The sequence below is a fragment of the Protopterus annectens genome, chromosome 3.part1 (assembly GCF_019279795.1).
Source record: "Protopterus annectens isolate FY-2018-M chromosome 3.part1, PAN1.0, whole genome shotgun sequence".
Lineage (NCBI taxonomy): Eukaryota > Metazoa > Chordata > Ceratodontiformes > Protopteridae > Protopterus > Protopterus annectens.
This window is the reverse complement of record NC_056732.1, coordinates 65,172,990-65,191,210: the sequence shown is the minus strand read 5'-3', so window position 1 is coordinate 65,191,210 and position 18,221 is coordinate 65,172,990. Positions and strand designations below refer to the sequence as shown.

The 18,221-nt window shown below is 42.9% G+C and overlaps 1 protein-coding gene across 1 annotated transcript in view; it reads right to left on the bottom strand.

Annotated features, from left to right (window-relative positions):
- The window catches only part of TBC1D31 (TBC1 domain family member 31), a 1,335,355-nt gene that overhangs the window by 1,275,111 nt on the left and 42,023 nt on the right, over positions 1–18,221 (bottom strand). The gene's annotated exons all lie outside the window — the stretch shown is intronic.

Genomic DNA, 18,221 nt, shown 5'->3' with positions numbered 1-18,221 from the left:
CAATGTCATGGACTAAAACTAAATGCAAACAATGCCTCATTATCCCCTTTGGCAAAGAAGTCCCTGCTAATTATGATATAGATAGCATCTTTCTAAACTCAAACGCAGCAGTGAGAGACTTGGGAACACAGGCTGATAGCAATCTAAACTTTGATCACCATGTGTCCACAGTAGTAAGGAAAGCCTTCTACACTGCACATCTCATAAATAAGGGCATCGCATCCAAGACTAAGAAGGTTATAACTCTGCTGTACTCGACCCTTATCAGACCACTAACCGAGTACAAATCTCCCTTCAGTATTTATTTCACCAGACACATGCAGAAACAGGAGAGACCACAGAGGTTTCTAACCAAGAAACCAAACGCGACTTACACGAAAAGACTGAAAGCCCTATCACTGTACTCAGTATCATACAGTCTGCTAAGAGGTGACTTGTGCCTGGCCTACAGAGCAGTCTCTGACTTGCCCTAATGGAAATGCTGCACATATGCAAATCAAATGGGATCTCAAGCTAGCCTGTGACATTAACAAAACATGGTAGAGAGACAGATACATCTCAAAGAGATTGCCACTCTCTGAAATAAGCCCCCACTTAACATGAAGCAGAGCTCCTCAAAGACTCTACTGAAGCATAACCTTGACAACTGAATGGATGACCATAAATTAACCCCAGAGGTGGCACCTAGGTCCCTCATGGACAGGGGTAGTCAGTGCTGATCACAGAATTGCTCTGACAATCACCATTTAATTATATCAATTAGGGTACACAGGTTTTTACATGGCAAGGCTTGTAAAGGCCCTAGGACCATTAGCCTAGTACCTTCCTATGAACCTACAGTGGTTCGGGCACATGTGCAGAAAAGCAGAAGACAATCTGCTGAAAATGATTTGGGACAGACAGGAAGAAGGCAATCCAGCAAAGAGGTGGATGGATTGTGTGAAAGAAGACTTACAATAGTCAAAACATGAATGTCGAAGAACGCAGGAGAGTGACATTGAACAGGGAGAGAGAGAGATAGTTGACAATACTCCAACCCCATGTAGAAAAAGGTGGTTCATGATCATGATGAAAAAGACTGCTTTTGGAGCAACTCTGCAATCGAAAACTCGAAAAACAACCAATCCTGGTACAAAACTCACTGCTCCACAGCAAATAGTCCAAAAAAATGTAAAATTTATTCCAAGATACATAAAAGGTCAGCTCGACCACAATAGTAGAACCGCTGTAGTTCCAAACAGTAATGAAATAAGTTTGCTCGACCACAATAGTAAAACAGTAGTAATCCCAACAAGTTACATTACTGTGTTTTGTTCTAACAGTAAGTAGGATGCTGGCGAGGGTTAAAAAATGTTGAAGAGCTACCTCCCAAGCAAGCATAGTCGGCCTGTATAAAGAGTAGAGACTTGTGCCTCCTCACTTGTTGACTTACCACATCACTGTGGTGTTGTGGTCATCACCTGAAGCGGTCCTAGGGACCATAAATGATGAAGAGTTTAAGGTATGGATCACATCCAAAACCTCTCTGACATTCACGTGCCTTGGTCTGTCTGAGGAATGGCATCTGCCTTGCACCTTTACCCCCAATGAATCCCCCCAAGCAAAATCCTGGAGTTAAAGGAGAAAAGGGGAGACCTGTACTTGTTTGGATCTGATGTCTCCACCAGTGCAGTTCCTTTTCTACAAAGCCCAAGACTGGAATCTGAAATTCCAGAGGATGTAAATGTTGAGTACATTTTTTTTTTTTTTTTTTTTTTTTTTTTTTTTTAGAAACCACTGAATCTTTCTCATGTGCATTTTTTTTTTTTTTAGAAACTACTGAATCTTTCTCGTGTGCATCCTAGTACCAGGAATTATCTGAATGCTGCCATACACCGCAAGATCCTGAGATACTCTCCGGCTGATGTTTGAGACGGAGTTGAATAGCTCGGAAAGGCTTCCAGATTAAAAAAAAATACACATGCCTTTTGCTGTAGAGTATCTATAAGGCATCCTAGAAAGACAACACTTTGTGACTTGGTCAGGGAGGATTTCTGCATATTTATCTGGAATCCCAGATTCGGAGAAAAGAGATAAAACTTATGTTAATGACTCCTAACACCTGGGAAAAAATTTTCCAAAGATACTCAAGTCGCCTAACTAAGGAAAGATGTGACTGCCATTCAGTCTGCAACAAGCTATGTATATGCAATAAGGCACTTTGTGACCCAGAGATAGCAATTCAAAGAAGTTTCCTAATGTTTTTGGCAATGGGAATGTGACAGTATGAGCCTTTTAGTTACAATGCTACCATGAAGCTTACTTGAGGAATGAAACCAAACAAACTCTAAAGGATCAACATCTTGAATTTGGTACCTTCACATACAAATTTTGGAAGGAAAGATAAAGACCTGGTCTCCAAGTTTAGCAAAACTATTCTGGAACTGAAGCCATTGTCCTTTTGATTGCTATCTAGTGTCAACTGTAACCTTCCTGAACCACTTTTAACACCCACGTAGAGACAGAGTTTTTAGAATACAGATTTTCTTGTAATGGTGTTCCATGAGAAAGGAGAATCAGTGTTGCATGGGCCAAAAGGGGGGGGGGGGGTCACCACAATTATTTGTGGAGAGTCTTTCTGAATCTTCAGAATTAACCTGTATATCAATGGAAAGGGTGTAAATGCATAAAGGAACATTCCCATCCAATGGAATGGAAAAGTGGGAGAGACTGGGACAAGAGAAGATGGGCTGGGGGGGGGGGGGGATACTGTCCAAGTCATTCTGAAGTTGTAGCCTGTCCCTTTCAGGAAGGTATTCTAGTTTCTTATCATTCCCTGCCTGCCACCTCTTTTTGTTTCCCTGTTCGACTTGAGAAGGCAGAGATTGCTTGTTTCGTTTCACAGACGTGAAAGAGTATAAGGGAGATTTGTAAAGGTGGAAGCAGAAAAATCTCTGAATTAGTTTCCCTCTCTCATTATGTTGTTTGACTGCCGAAGCAGCAGAAGGGCCAAATAAAACCCTCCTTATCCAAAGATGAATTCAAAATTTCAGACTTTTCCTAATCAGAAAAAGTACAGTTTTGTACCTACCATAAATGTAGACGTCCGATAGATATGCAACTGCAGTCCTGACATATGGGTTGTCCTGCCTCAGGCAGCCCTTTGGTCGGCCGGATTCCAAAGTCTGGGTCCGGCGTCGGCTGATGTCACCTCTTCCCCGACGTCAGAGCGGCTGGGGTATAAAAGCATCAGCCGACGCCATCTTCTTCAGTGTTTCTTGCCCCAGATGCCAGGTGTCCTCCAAGGAAGGCTAAATTTAGAGAATGGATAAAAATTCCAGACATGCACAACAGTAATAAACAGATACACCATAACAGATATCCCCAGCTAATTTGAAAAAGGGGAGTGGACCCAAAAAAGAGAATTACAGAGGGGTAGGAGGGAGGGAAAACCTGACTGCAGTTGCATATCTATCGGACATCTACATTTATGGTAGGTACAAAACTGTACTATGTCCTTCAAGAATGCAACTGCAGTCCTGACATATGGGTTGAATACCATAGCCAAGCTGGGGGTGGTAGGATCTAAGATAAGGATGGTGTAGCTAAAATGCCCTGCAAGACTGCAGAAGCAAAGCCTGCTCGGGATCTGGAATATAAAGGCAGATTGTAATGTTTGGAAAATGTATGCACGGAGCTCCATGTAGCAGCTTCTAGAATGTCCTTTGTAGCCACCCCTCTTAGAAAGGCTGTGGAGGTGGCTGTAGCTCTGGTGGAGTGTGGCCTGATATTGACTGGCACACCTTTTCCATGGAAAGAGTAGCAGAATCTGATGCAGTCTCCAATCCATTTTGAAATTGTTTGTTTGGAAATTGCCTTTCCTTGTACTCCAGCAGCGTAAGCTACAAATAGTTGGTCAGACTTTCTGTTGGCCTTTGTTCTGTCCAAGTAGTAGCGCAATTGTCTGTGTATGTCCAAAGTGTGCAGAAGCTTTTCTCCTTTATTTTGAGGATTGGGAAAGAAAGTAGGCAGGTGAATTGCTTGATTTAAAGAAACCCTGGATATCACTTTTGGCATGAATGAAGGATTGGTTCTTAAAGAGACTCTGTCCTGATGGAAAATGAGAAATGGAGGTACTGCCATGAGGGCCTGCATCTCCGAGACTCTTCTTGCTGAAGTAATTGCCAACAGGAAAACTGTTTTCCAGGAGAGAAATTGCAATTCTGAAGATGCTGCTGGCTCAAAAGGAGGAAGAGTTAATTTTTCCAAGACGAAGTTGAGGTCCCATGCAGGCACTGGTGGTTTTCTTGGAGGTTTGATATTCTTTATCCCTCTTAGAAACTGTCTTAGCAAAGGATGTGAAAACACAGGTGGATCACAGTTGTATTTTGCTGAAATTGCTGAAGCGTGTATTTTTATGGAAGAATATGAAAGGCCGTTGTGAAGCATTTCTGCCAGGTATTCTAGTATCTGTGGGATGCTCATTACTGATGCATCCTGACCCTTGTTGGCATTCCAGATGTTGAATCTCTTCCATTTGGCTGAATACATTTTTCTGGTGGAAGGCCTGCGTGCTTCCAGTAAGATCTCTTGAACTTTTTTGGAGAGAGAGATATGGGGAGAAGTCATGGAACCCTCCAAGCTGTCAGTTGCAATGTTTGCAGGTTGGGATGAACAGTCCTGTAATTGTGCTGAGTTATAAGCAGAGGCCATTGAGGCAGGGGCCACGGCTTGGTGCGAGTTATGCTCCTTAGTAATGGATACCAGTGCTGTCTTGGCCAGTCTGGAGCTATCAAAATGCCTTTCGGTTGTTCTGCTTTGATCTTCAGTAACACCTTGGTCATTAATGGTAGAGGTGGGAATGCATAGATTGTTAGAGAATTCCAGCTGAAGGAGACAGCATCCATTCTCCAGGCTTGAGGATGGTGTGTCCTTGAGCAGAACTTCTTCAGATGATGATTGAGGTGTGAGGCAAAGAGATTTATGTCCGGCCTTCCCCATGCATGAGTTATTTGTGAAAAAACGTCTGGATGCAACATCCATTTGTGCGGGTCCATAATGTTTCTGCTTAGACTGTCCGCCAGAACATTGTCCTTGCCTGGAACAAACTGGGATTGCAACTGTATGTTCAGTTTCAGGGACTTTTCCCAAAGAGTCATTGTTAGTCTGCAGAGGGGGTAAGAATGGGTGCCTCCCTGTTTGTTTATATACCACATAACAGTGGTGTTGTCTGTCTTTATTAGCAGATGACCTTGCTGAAGAAATTTTCCGAAGGCCTCGATTGCATGAATCACTGCCAACATCTCTTTTTGATTGATGTGCAGATGCAATTCCTGGGGTGCCCATTGCCCTTGAATGCATCTGCCCTCCATGTGCGCCCCCCATCCATGATCTGAGGCGTCTGTTGTAATGGTTTGGCTTGCTTGAGGTTTGTTGAAAGACATGCCTTTGTTTAGCTGGCTTGCTTGTGCCCACCACAAAAATTCCTTTTGTAGACATGGAATGAGTGGAATAATTGCTTCCAAGTTGTGGCTGTGTTGAGACCATAAACTTTTTAGGTACCATTGTAGTTTTCTCATGTGTAGTCTTGTCAGTGGAATCAGAAGAATGCAAGATGCCATGAAACCTAGGGCCTGCAGGATTTTCCTTGCAGTCATCTGGGTGTGCTTTGCTAGGGTTTTGAAGTAATCTGGTAATTGTTCTTGTTTTTCTTCTGTGAGGAAAGCCATTTGTGAGTTTGTGTCCAGTTTGGCTCCTAGAAAAATTATTTGTTGGGATGGCAGTAGTCTTGATTTTTGAATGTTGACTGTGTATCTCAAAGCCTGTAGTAAGTGAATGACATAGTCCAAGTTTCTTATCAAGGCTTGCTTGCTGTCTGCTTGTATAAGGCAGTCATCCAGGTAAGGGTATATTTGTATCCCCTGAAGTCTGCAATGTGCAATTACTGATGCCTGGCATTTCGTGAATACTCTGGGCGCAGTAGATAAGCCAAAAGGCAATGCTGAGAATGGATAATGCTCTGACCCTGCAAGAAATCTGAGGTATCTTCTGCAGCTGTGTCTGATTGGGACATGCAGGTATGCCTCCTTGAGGTCCAGAGTAACCAGCCAAGACCCCTTGCCCAGCATGGGAAGAAGTTGCTGTAATGTCAGCATTTTGAATTTTGGCACAATGAGAAAAGTGTTTAGAGCGGACAAGTCCAGTATAGGTCTCCATTGCTTTTCTTTTCTTGGAACAAGGAACAGTCTTGAGTAGAATCCCTGGCCTTGTTCCTGAGGAGGAACCTTTTCTATTGCTTTGATTTGTAGCAGCTTTGAAACTTGTATGAGTGCCCCTGCCCTTTGATTTGGTGGCAAGTTTGGCATGCCTTGTCTTGTTGGTAAGGTATGGAAGTGGAACCTGTAACCTTTGTCTATTATGTCCAAAATCCATTTGTCCTTTGTAAAAACGTGCCAATTTTTTGAAAATAAAGATAATTTTCTGCCTAAAGGTGCTTCTCTTTGAGCCTTGGTCGGCGGTGTCAAAGTCAAGTCATTGTGATTGTCCCTGTGGAGCAGTAGAAGTCCCTGCGCCACTTCTCTGATTAGTTGGTTGCCATTGGCGGCCCCTGTAGGAGCCTCGGTATTGCCCTCTACCTCGAGCACGCCTGTTTTTTCCCTTTGGAACTTGTCAGTGTCTGGAAAGGACCAATTCTTCGAAGGCCAATTCCTACTGAACCTTGTTGGCTGAACCTGGAGGAAATCTTTGACCGTTTGTACTGATTTAGCCTTTTCCTCAATTGATTTCAACACACCCTGTGCATTAGCACCAAATAGCTTGTGTTTTTCCAGAGGTGCATCTAGAAGCTTTACTTTAACATGATCTGGCAATGTCTGTTCTTTCAACCAAGCATGTCTACGTATGACGGCCCCTGTCATAGCTGCCCTACATGAAGCTTCCAATGCTTCATAACCACACTGAAGAAAATGATTGCTAACCTGCTGAGTATTATGAACCAAATCCTGCAAAGCCTTTCTATCTAAAGGCTCAGGAGAGGCTAACTTTTTCTGCAAATCATCCATCAAGAAATCCTGATACTGAAACATATGAAAAAGAGTGTTAAGCGCCCTCATGGCAAGGGTGGTTGAGGTATAAACTTTTTTACCCCACCTCTCCAGGGACCTAGATTCCCTGTCTGCGGGCAAAGGATTTTGGCGTGGAAGTGGCCACTCCTTTGGGCCCCTGAGAAATAGTTTCTAGATCAACAGAGTGGGCCTTAAAGAGATGTTTATGAGTTTCAGGAACCCTGTAATATCTGTCTGGCTTGACAGGAGCAGGAGGGAGAGAATCAGGAGAAGTACTGGAGTCCAAGTACACATCATCCAATACATCTAACACTGGGGGTATAGCTAAAGGCCTGTGCTGGGGTAACTTAAGGAAGGTCCGAAGCCTTTTCCTGGAGTCGGAGAAATCCTGGCCCTGCCACTGAAAATGCTCTCTCATGGAGTGGAGAATTTCCCCGAAAGAAATATCCTCAGGAGGAGAGGCAGAGGGAATGGATTCATCAGCATCAGAATCCTCGTAGGCCGGGAAGGATTCTTCCCGGGAATCTGAATGGCCTGACTCACCAGAGGCTTCATCTGAGGAAAGGGTATCTGCCTGCTCAACCCTAGGCCTTTTGTCTGAAGGCGGCTGAGAACCTCTGTCTGGATGAGCCTGAGAGCCCCTGATTAAAGAAATTAGATCTGCAGTTAAAGTCATGATCTGTTTATCAGAAGTGGGACCCTGTGAAAAAGATTTAGGAGGGTGAGACTTAGCCTGGCTGGCAGCCTTAGCACGTGTTTAGGCCTTGATGAACACAGACACAGGAAGCCTAGCTACCCCACGTGCTGGAGTAACTTTGTCCACCGGTATGGTGTCAGGCAAATCTTGGGCTTCGGTTTCAGGAGGAAAATCAACAACCGGCACTGGGGTAGCCTCCGGGACCGAAGTGTTTCGGTAAAGTGGTGTCATCGGCCTGGAGCGGTTGAATTACCGTCTCCAAAGAGACCGATGCACTCGCGGTAGGCTTTAGCGTGGTGTCGGTGGAAGTCGCGGGCCGCGAATGTCGGTCCCGGTCCTTCCGTTTTTTGGAAATATGTGCTGTCGGTAGTTCCGACGACATGATATAGGAGTAATTTTCCCCAAAAAGTCTTCAGCAAATTCTGCCCGGCGCCTAAATGTGCGCTTATTGAAGCGAGCACAGGCCGAGACGTCGTGGCCTGGGCCGAGGCAGGGAAGGCAGTAAGAATGGAAGTCCTTATGAGGTATCGGTTTACCACAAGACAAGCAATTATTAACTTTTGCAGTTTTATCTGACATCGGCTGAGGCAAAAAAAGGTTCCCCAACGGAGTACTTAGCTTCTTGATGACTTCGGTATCTGAAAACACAGGAGCTGGCCGACCGGCACTTGCGAACTGCTTCTGCTTCGGGCACCGCGCGGCATTAAAGACTGAAGAAGATGGCGTCAGCTGATGCTTTTATACCCCAGCCGCTCTGACGTCGGGGAAGAGGCGACATCAGCTGACGCCGGACCCAGACTTTGGAATCCGGCCGACCGAAGGGCTGCCTGAGGCAGGACAACCCATATGTCAGGACTGCAGTTGCGTTCTTGAAGGACATCATTTGGTTACATAACTAGGCATATCTCCTCAAAATAGTAAAAGAAAAAGAGGCCCCAGGCACAGTACCTCCACAATCATACTCACTTTTTATGACACTTTTAGATACTGGAAAAATGACAGAAAAAAATAGAAATGAGATGGATACTACCTTCAGGGAAAAAGAGTAGTAGCTAGCTCTCTCAAACTGTCTATATAAAATTGCTCTGCTGTATTCATCTGTGCAGTCCAAAGAATCTGTTGCATTCTGCTAACCATAAGTATAATTTTATACTGTATTTTGCACTTTTAAACTCTATTTTTGCTATGCAACTGTTCTTGCTGATTTGTTGCACTTTTTGTCTGCTGAAGCATAGACTAGATTCAGACCAGCTGAATCTGGTTCTGTTTGTTAAACTGAACACTAAACCAGGTTATCTTTTGTTGGAGAGGTGCTCCCTGCACCCTTGTGACAGGAGAGTGCAGTTAGGACTCATCTGATTGAAGGTTGCTGGCAGGGTTCAGTTTTGTGCCTCTTTATTGGTTAAATTATTTAATTCAGTTTGTTCACTGTTTTAAGACAGCTACACAGAGGCAAGCAACCAGCCACTGCTCTGCTGTATTCATCTGTCCAGTCCAAGGAATCTGTTGCATTCTGCTAACCATGAGTACAATTTATACTGTAGTTTGCATTTTTGATATATTGCTGATTTTTTAATATCTGGTCTTGCTGATTTGTTACACTTTTTGTCTGATGTAGCACATACTAGATTCAGACCTGCTGAATCTAGTTCTGTTTGTTAAATTGAGCACTATACCAGGCTATCTTTTGTTGGAGAGGGCCCCCTGCACCCTTGTGGCAAGACAGTGCAGTTAGGACTCAGCTGATTGAATGTTGCTGGCATAGGGTGCAGTTTTGAGTTTTTTTTATTGGTTAAATTGTTTAATTCAGTGTGCTCACTGTTGCTACATGAGCCACGCGTTTGTGTGGGTTTGCTCTTGTTTTAACACAGCTCCACAGAGTTAGGTGACCAGAAACTGCTCTGCTGTATCCATCTGTTTACACGTACTGCATCACCGTGCACTACTGTGCAGTGAAGTAACCACTGGTGTCTATGGACGCAAAAACTTCAGTAGATAAATTTTCCAGTAGTAGCTGCTGTGACGCAGCCAAGAACTCCTTAAATTGGCCTTTGCTGCTCAGAGAGCACCTCTGCTGCACTTTTGCCCTTAAACAGTCCCAAAACCACCAAATCTACAATAGCCTCATACCATTTACAGAACCCCTGCTAGTACAGGCCCTTTAAAGAGCATCCCATTAGTATAAACCCATCTTAGAGCACCCAGTTATACCACTCCCCTCTATTTTCTCTCCGCAGTGTGAAAACAGGATTTAACCTAGCATTATGGATCGTCATTTTCCCTCCATTTCTGCTACCAGCCTGATTGACATGGGTATCCTGAGGCAGTGTAGCAACTGCTTCATGTACACTGACAACACTCTACTCCTAAATCACCCAAGTACAACTTGTGAGAGATGCATCTACACTAAGAATCTAGAATCCTTGCTCTCTGGGGCACAGGCTGTCAGCTCACATACTACACCTCCTTCGCAAACCATGCACTCAACACAAACCATCTTATGCAAAGGTACTCACCAGAAACCTACTTAAACACCAGAGACCTTCCAAACACAAACATATTACACCTAATACAGCACTTACAGTACTCAGTACACACACAAACACAAGCATCAGTGTCTCACCAAATAAGCCCCTAAGGCAAAGCACATCTAAACCAAATGTTTTAGTCATAGGTGACTCCATTGTGACACTCACAGATGTCCCACTCACCAGGCTGGACAAGGAGAAGGATACAGCCAGCTGTCTATCGGGTGCCAGGATCCTTCAGGTCACACATGCACTTAAGTCTCTCAACAACAAGTACTCTTATGACTCAGTCATAGTTCATGTTGGTGTGAATGAATTGAGCCATACCTCACTGGTCTATATGAAGAGAGGCATGATTGAGCAGGTAGGTCCCTAGCCGTCAGCAGCGTTCCCCCCTCACCTAGGATGATACCACAATATAAACAAAAAATGACCGACTTCCACAACTGACTTAGTTTCTGGTGTCATTCTAAGGGGATCCAGTTCCTGTCAGCCTGGGATGAAATGGTTGATAGATCACGCTGCTTTGCCAGAAATGGTCTTCACCTGTCACCTCTAGGGTTTCAGTTACTGACTAAGGCACTTGCCTTCCCCATAGTGTCTTTTTAGGCATGGTCTAAAGAACAAAATATCCAACATGAAAATATCAATCACAAATAAATTAAAGGTTATGCTGCTAAATGCTAGGCTTTTAAATCAGAAACTGCACTCTCTGGAAGCATTCCTCTCCCTGGAGGATGTTGACGTCTGTGCAGTCAGAGAAACTTGGTTTAGGGCCACAGAGAGTACCCCAGCCTTGCAAGGCTACAATGCCTTCCATGCTTTCAAACCACAAAATGAATGTGTGAGAACCAAAGGAGGAGGAGTACCTATTTTCATCAAAGATAAATACACCTCTAGACTGGTTAGACAGGAAAACTCCATGGAGTTACTCCAAGTTCAACTAACTGTGGATAATACCCCCTTTAAGTCATTATTAGCTATAGGGCCCCTCCAATGAACCATGATACCCAAGCTGCTTATTTTTACCTCCTTGATTCAATCAAATTACAACCAAACACTATTGTCATGGTCTATTTTAATTGTTTCTCCATTGACTGGGATACTTATATGAGTACCAACATGTTCACCTAAAGGTTCCTGGACTTTAACACTAATGTCCTGGAACAAATAGTATGCAACCCCACAAGGGGGCTCAAATATTCTCGACCTGATCCTCACCAACATAAGTGACTGTTACACCACCACAAGTATACAAAACTCGCTGGTTAAATCTGATCACAAATCAGTCACATTTGAAGGAGCTATAACACCTGAACTCCTCTTAGGTGACATCAGGCTAAAACATTTCACCAAAGCTAATTATACCCTCCCAAGGGATGGCATAAATAATTTCCAAGCTCCTGTTCCCACAGATGGCACTGACAACTATACTAAGATATACACAAATGCCCTCTACAATCACGTATACAAACGTATTGACATTGCTGCACCCGATACGATCAAAACAAGATCCAAGAACAAGCAAGCCTCCATAGTGGACATCTACCATTAATAAGATTTAATATTTTTAAGATTTTAAGATTTAATATTAAAGATTTATAACAATCTACCTCATCTACTCACCAATAAATCTTTGCACTCCTGAAAAATGGCTCAAAACCAACCGTCTACTTAACCCCAATAAAACTAAACTCCTGCTCTTCCTCCCAAAGTCTCTCCAACACCTCAAATCCACCTTCTCAGTTACCTCCGCAAACAACACTACTATCAAAGTTGAATCACACACGAAACTAATCTGGGTTTTTGTAGACAATGAACTTAAATTTGACATCCACATCAATAACTGCATTATTATTAACACCAAAAACTTGGACTACTTTACAGAAACAAATAATTTCAAATTCAAGAATCTAAACTGTCCTTAGCTTATACCTACTTACTCTCTACCCTATTATATGTCTCTCCAATCCTAACTAATCTCCTTGAACTCACTCACAATAAAATAGCTAGGTTTGCCAGTAACCTCCAATTTCGTTCACACCACTGCCTTTCTTTAAAAAAACCTCCACTGGTTAGAATTTCCACATCAACTTCTCCTGCCACAGCTTCAACTGACTCACTCGATCCTTCACCAATACCTAACCCGTCCTACCCTAGTAACTCTTGTCTATACAGCTCAGACCAGCATCTCCTTCAAATTTACAAATCCAATAAATCCACTGGCAAACTATGTTATAGTCACTCAATCACCTCTGCCTGGAGCAAACTTCCTCTCCATATCCTATCATTTAATAAAACAAACTGTTTCAAACAAGCATTAAAGGAATATCTGCTAAACTCCTGGACCTGCTCCTGTACTGATCCTACTCGAATCCTACCCCCTCTGCCCCTGTTCTTTGTTTCTCTCATCATATCTCCAGACTACGTGTAGTATAGCCTCAGTTCAGAACCTTCATAAAATTGGGAAAAAAAAACAGCAATGGGAGGAACCTCTCTCTACAATCCAATATCAGACTCTTTCTAGATCTCTAAAAGGGCTCCTTGCAATTGTAAACTACTTCACATCTACTATCTTATTTCACTTCACTTACTTTTTCTGACTGTCAACATCGATGGTGCAAATGCCTTATTTTTTTACTAAGTTTGTTACCTTATTATTGTTATGATTTATAACCTGATTATGTGCGACATACCTCTTCAATGTATTTCTACAAAGTTTTGTATAATGCTTCTTTTTTAACAATGAACAAGACAAAACTACACTCCTCCTATATTAATATGTCTAATACCTACTGTATTTTAAGATTTCTATTGGAGCTTTTCTCCTTGGGTCTCTGCTGAAAAAGGGTATCCGCCCAGTCAGACTAACACAGTTAAAAATGTCAAATGAATGAATAAATTATACAAGAGGAAGACGTTGCTAAGAATAAAAAAAGAGAGGTCCCAGCACTGGAAGGACACCCTCCTCTGCTTGAACAAATTAGACACCTTGTAAAATCCTCTAAAGGCAACTGAAAAAAATGTAGCAACCATAGCTAAGGAAAACTATAAGGCATTCCTCAGCTGTATCAGTAACCTAAAAGGTAGGATCCAGATGTGTGCTGAACTAGCTGTGGATGGCATCACACACACTGATCCTGAGAAAATAGCTAACCTATTAGCTGATAGGTTTGGCAAATATTTCATTCCCCCTTTCATTCCCCCCCCTATCCCTGCCAAACACAAGACAAACATTCCCTCTACATCTCCCCCACCTTGCATCTCCAAACAGCAAGTCATTAATGCTTTCTCTAAGGCCAAAAACACAGCCTCTATGGAACCGGATGGCATCCCTGGCTGCGTTTTAAATGGTCTAAAACAGGAGTCATCAGCTCCATTAGCTACTCTCTTCAACCACAGCCTGAGTACTGGTTTTGTTCCTGCTGAATGGAAAACAGCAACAGTCATCCCTCTTCATGAAGGGGGTACAGCAACAGACTCTGGGAACTAAAGACCCATAAGCTTAACCATCCTTATCTGTAAGGTCATGGAACGAATCATCATGGACCTTATAAAAGAGGATACAGGTGATCTACAAACCCTTGTTCTGACACAATTTGGTTTTGTCAAGGCAGGTCATGCCTGTTAAAACTGGTATACATCTTCAAAAATGTCACCAGAGCCACAGACAAGGTTAAATCTGTGCATACAGCCTGCCTTGACTTAGCCAAGGCCTTTGACACAATCCCACATTCGGGCATCATTGATAAGGGTTGACATTCAACTGGGATAGTTTAGGTCATCAGGCGGGTTGCTAACTGGCTCACTAACAGATCACACTCAGTCAAAGTTGGGGGGCTTTACCTCAACCAGCAGACCTGACACAGTGGGGTTCCACAGGGGTCAGTGCAGGGTCCCCTTCTCAGAATTTCAGGCCGAAACAGAGGGCCTGACCAAGTTTGCTGATCACTGTAAATTAGGTGCACTCACTGAATCCCCAAACAATGTCGATATACTTCAAGAGGAACTTACACACAGCAATGATTGGTGCCAAAGCCATGGACTCAAACTCAGTGTTAAAAAATGCATCATCATCATCCCCTTCGATAAAAACGATATCCCTGCAAACTCTCATATAAATAATAATACTCCAAGTAACAACTCAGTAGTAAGAGACTTGAGAACGCAAGTTGACTATACCCTAAACTTCTACCACCATGTGTCTACTGTGGTAAAGAAAGCATTCTAAGTTGCACAACTCATTAGCAAAGGCATTGCCTCAAGAGTGAAAGAGGTCATAACTCCACTGTACTCGACCCTTATCAGGCCAATAACAGAGCACAATGCCTATGTACTTTACCAGGCACCTGTAGCAATTTGAGAGATTTCTAACCAACAAAATTCAGGGTCTCCAGCACATCATACATTGACCGAATGAAGTCACTGTCACTGTCACTGTATTCGGCAGTATATAGACTATTTAGAGAAGACTTGTGTCTGGCCTACAGAGCAATCTCGGATCAAAACCTAATGGAAATGCTGCACATCTGCAAATCAAATAGGACAAGAGTCACCCACTCCAGGGATCTTAACCTGTCCTGCAACATAAAGAGGACCTGCTGGACAGACAAATATGTCTCAGAGGTCACCACTCCTCTGGAATAGGCTACCATTTCACATCAAACAGAGCCCCTCTATGACCCTGTTTAAATGTAGCCTGGATGGGAAACCATAAACAACTGCCGGGGATTTCACCTATGACCCTCCTAGATATGGGCAGTCATTGCTAACAAAGATCTCAAGTTTTGGAAAGATCCTTCACATTGGGTTTCTCTAGTATTATATTGGGTACACATGGCTAGGCTTATCAAGACCTTTGGGTCGACAGACCAGTAACCACCTATGAACAAACTTCCACATATGGATCCCATAGTTAATTCTGTACACCAAAGTGGAAGAAGAAAATATTTTACCAAATCTGTAAAAAAAAAATCTTCCCTTTTTCTGTCCACATGGGAAGGGCTGGATGAAACCAGAATATGTTACCTGCTGGTGTAGATCAAGACTGTTGCAGGATTAGATCTATGGTGAGAAAACAAGTGTTTGTTAGGCTTTACAAAGTTATTCAAACTATCTGCTATTTTGGAGACTGAAGGTTAAGAAACAGTACTGTTTCAGGCAGCATTATATACATCCTTCAAAGGGGATACTAGAGCTGGAACAGGAGTTGAAAGAAGACTTATCTACTTGCAACATACAATATCTCATCATTTCAGGGGAAACATCCATTTCTTCCCATAAAACACTTCATTCATCTTGGTATGGATCCGAGACGAGGAGAATTCCTTCAGAAGAGGCTGTGAGGATCAGTATTCCTCAATATCAGATTTTTGGGCTTGAAGCTCTACAGGGGACAAAGCATGTCTCAGTCTTGTCAGAATAATCTGAGAAGTCATCCTCTGGAATATTATGACTAATCTAATTTATAGGTACAGAATTCTATGCATCAAGATTGACTGTTTGTAACAATTTTTTTGGCCAAGATAAGGAAATCATCTTTTCTTATTGATACTATGTCTTCTGATGTTTCTTAACAGGCATCATTTGTGACCAATTCAGAGAAGGAATATCTGCCCCACTGAATTCTCATTCCTTGGCCACATCCAGCAGCCTCTGTGTCTCAATAAAGATGGGTCTCCCATGTCTGGATTGGACACTGATATAGCTGAAGAGGATGTGGCTGACCCCTCCTGTCTTTTTCTGAAGATCTCACTTCCAGTTCTTTTATCTTTGTTACAATGTTCAATACTTCAAATAAAGCTGGTTTGAACTACGACTTCCACTTTGTAGTAATTGCTTTTCTTCCGGCAGCCTCTAGAATTAAACTTAACAAGGCCTTACTACGTCGAGGAAATTCAGATCTTGTATCCCAGCTTAAAAAATAATTTCTTTAGTTAACAACCATTTGCTCCCCAGTACTTCTGGAAGAGTACTCTGTGGGTAATTTTTATTCTCTGCAAACTCATTACACTTCCAAAACACGTGTTCCTAGTTCATATGCGTTTACTAGGCTAATGACTACAAGGGCCTTTTTAAGCCTAGCCATGCATCCCAAATCTCTGGCAAGTTCTGAGTTCCTTGATAAGTGTGCAAGCATGGGCCTGGGAGATGAACCATTTACAGGTTATCTGTTTGCATCAGGGACATAGGTACCAAGCCAGGGATGAATTGTCGGTTTCCCATCCATTTGTCCAAGTTGCACTTGAATTGGATTAGGGAGGAGCTATGCTTCACATGGATGGGGAGCCTGTTCCATACATGGGGTAGTCTCTGGGATACATACCTCTCTCTCCAGCAGGTTCTATTTATATCACAGGCAAGGCTTAAGTCTTTAGAATTGGTAATTCTGCTACTGTTTGTTTTGAGGATATGCAGGATGTCCATCAGAATGAGGTCTGACAATGTCCTGCATGCCAGGCATAGATCTCCTCCTCAAAAGCCTCTAAGAGACAGAATAAAGGGCTTGGGCCTTGAAGCGGTCTGCATACAACATAGTACTTACGCCCTGTATTCTTTTAGTGAGGAACCTCTGTGGACGTTCCAGTTGTTGGATATGCCTGGTTAGGTACATACCAAAGGGGGTATTGTACTCAATGACAGGTCTGATGAATACCGTATACAGTGGAACAATGACTTCCTTGGACTTGGATGCCATACCTTTGTTTATAAGTTGCGCAACATAGAATGATTTCCTCACCACTGTAGATACATGATGATCACAGGCTAGATTACTATCTATGTATGTCCCTAAGTCCCTGACTACTGGGTCAACTCTATGGAGTGTGTTGTCAATATAATAGCTTCCAGGGATGGATAACTTCCCAAAGGATACTATTATGCATTTCTTGGCATTTAGTTTTAACCATGGCTCTGACATCAGTTACTTGTCTGTGTCGGTCCCTCCTGGAGAACATCTGTGTCAGTGTGAGATTCAATGACAGCTCCTAATTTGCAATCCTCTGCAAATGTGGTCAGTCAGAGACCACTGGCATTGGCCTTGACTTCTGAGAAGTAAATGCCAAAAAGTAGTGGTCCAAAGACTGGGCCCCTCAGGGACTCCACTTGTGACTGGCCTCTTTGTAGAGGTGGACTCCCCAATTCTAACTTATTGGGTCCTGTTTGTGAGCCAGTTGGCTATCCACCGGGTGACCTACAGGTTTGCACCTAACCTCTTGAGTTTGTCAACAATACCCGAGTAAGGTATTGTGTCAAATGTCTTGGCCAGGTCAAGGTAGGCAATGTGAACAATTTTGCCCTCATCCACTGCTTTGGTGACTTTCTCAAGGAAGTCTACCAGGCTGAGTAGCCATGACTTGCCCTTGATGAAACCAAACTGGGTTGGGTCCAGTGTCTGGAGGTTTACTATATCACTATTGATCATCTCCATGATAATTATTTCCATGGCTTTACATATAAGACTAGTGAGACTTGTGGGTCTGTACATTTCAGGGTCTGTAGATGGCCCACCTTTGAGCAGAGGGATGACTGTCGCCTTTCTCCATTCATGAGGCACGAAGCCTGTTTGGAGGCTACAGTTAAATAGTAATTCCACAGGCCCTGACAGGTCATGTTTCATGCTATTTTAGAGTTACCTCTTTCTTCCCCCTCACACTTCCAACATTTGCTATCTACCCAAGGAAAAATTCTTTGGAATGTGTTTGGGTTATAAAAATACATATGCAAAAGACTTCCAAGCAAAAATCCTAAATCATCTACACTTTTTTGCATATTTGGGAGCCATATATACATCCTGCCATTGTTTCCTTGTGAACTGCTTATGCAGTCTCTCTTCCCAATCTTTTCTAACCTTCTCTGATTGATTGCTATAGTCACTGTACAACATTTTACTTGCCCTACTAATTATACTTTTTAACAGCAGCTTCTGCTCTTTATTTAACTAAAAACTCTACC